This window comes from Plasmopara halstedii (assembly GCF_900000015.1).
Source record: "Plasmopara halstedii genome assembly, contig: Scaffold_2592, whole genome shotgun sequence".
Lineage (NCBI taxonomy): Eukaryota > Oomycota > Peronosporomycetes > Peronosporales > Peronosporaceae > Plasmopara > Plasmopara halstedii.
In genome coordinates, this window is record NW_020189499.1 from 112857 (window position 1) to 115091 (window position 2235).

Here is a 2235-nt window from a genome sequence, read left to right on the forward strand (position 1 = left end):
AAGTAGATGTGGTGTATGCCACACCACAGTTCCCTTGGGAGAGTGACGGGTCACTCTCAGGTAACCCCGTTACAACTAAGCTCCATCTTTCTTTGTCGACGACACAAAGTGGATCCAGTCTTAGTAATGAAGGGCTGTCGATATAATGCGTCGCGCCGAAACCAGCCTAGCTGCATACCGTAGGAACTAAGGATTACATCTCGTTAACATTGAGCGTTATTGATCGAGAGCACGATGTTATGGCCAAGATCCACGATGTGCAAAAGCTACACGCAGATATCAAAGGTAGTTGGAACACAAGAATATGCACATTTGATCAAATGCTGTTACCATTGCATTCTTTGTAAGTCCTAAGTTGTGACACCGCAACATCGGACTGCTTTCAATCGCAGCCAGAAAGGATTTAAGCTACGAACTCTATAGACCATAGAAAACCCAGCCTGCGTTTTGCGTGTGCATGCTGATGTGATACTTTTCTTTAAGAGCCATTTAGGTACGAAACGCTCTGTCAAGAACAAAGATACGTCCGAACCATCCTTGTAGCTGAGATACCTTCTGCTTTTGAGAGGTGAATTGGTCTGAGCTGCATGAAAAGGCTCCAACCACACCGTATCAGCGCATGTAAAACCCGAAAATCGTCTACACGTCGAAACTATTGGAGTGAGAAGACTTTTCGCCATAGCAGTACGAATTCATGAGAGGCAGTTACGCGAGAATTGACCTCCTTTGACACTTCTTCAGGAACAAGGGGTGTCCCACTCCCATTTAAACGAATTGTGGGCTGGCGAGATATTAGGTCTACTATCAATATCTGGTGAAATGAACGACACTTAATATGCATGGTTTATTGAGGTTCCACTTCGATAAGATTGCCATAATACTGTTTTCACTAACAAACCGGAGTACTCTATACTTCTATCTCTTGGACGTAGAGGCAGGATTGCTCAGTGAACCGCGCGTTCTACTGACGAGTGAGGACCAGCCTGATAGGCCGAGTATTGCACTAGCAAGTTCATGGATATGTATAGATGTGTCAGCATCTAATTAAACATCAGTTGTGATTTTTTAATTTCAAGCATAAAATGATGATGTCTATTTGAATGAAGCTAGCTAGTATAGATATAACTCAGAGAAGTGGATGTGTCTTCCTAAATCATTGTGCCATTTGAGTGCGAACACATCGACATTTTCGCCAGAATTTAGAACCCGAGAAGCGTTTGAATTAAGGATACAGTTCTGACCCAACGCTGCTTCTACAGGCGTAGGCAAAAAAGCTGAGGAGATGCATCTTGACTAGTCAAAAACCAGAATTTTGTATCATTAGATGCCTACACAAATATGCGTATAAAGGCTTCGTCGCGGCGTGATGAGTTGCTTTTGATGAATCAAATTGGGTATCACGACGTGATAGGGTCTGCAAAAGTCTTTGCGACCTTTTTGCTGGCAGACGGACACACTTGCACCCATGAGCCATATCCAGCTTATTAATAATAATGCCCTAATTAACGAATAGCATTAGGCAAATTTCAGAGACATCCCTTTTAGGGTATGTGGCTGGGTAGCCAGTATTCATGCATGTACATAGATATATTTAGAAAAAGCTACATAAACTAGGCGGCTTTGCCGCAGATAAAAAAAATAAAGTCAGTTTTGATTTAAACGGAAGAGTTAATTAGCCATGGGTTAAGGCTATAATTACTCTTGGAGTAAGCGGATTGTGATTCGCTAATGCGTACTTGTTCTAAATATAGAACGAAAGGTCGGTGACCTAACTTCCGCTTCCTTAAAGCGCAAAGCTACGGCAACCCGCTGCACTTAGTAGCACTTGTAGTCAATCTACACCTGAGTCGTTAAGACTGATCCTCTGTTAGGATGGAACAAATTTTCTCTCTGCCCCAGGGCATGCAGGGCGGACTTGGAAAGTTGACATCCTTGCTTGGCCCGGAATGCGTGCAACACCTTGCGTCGCAAGGCCCCGAGGCAATCGGTGTGCGTCTAAAAGCGTTTTCAAGTTACGAGAACGCGCTATTAGAGCACCTGCAGCAGAAGATGTCTGCATTGTTTGCGTCTATGACGCCATCGTCAGTGATGGATGATTCTCCTCGCCTTAAGCTGCTCATGGTGAGCGATAAGATCTTCGAGGGGGAGGATGGAGGGAATCTCCTGCTCTGGGCGAAAGAGGTCGAGATGGCCATCGCATCCGCCATGCTCCAGACCGAGCAACAGCGCGTGGCG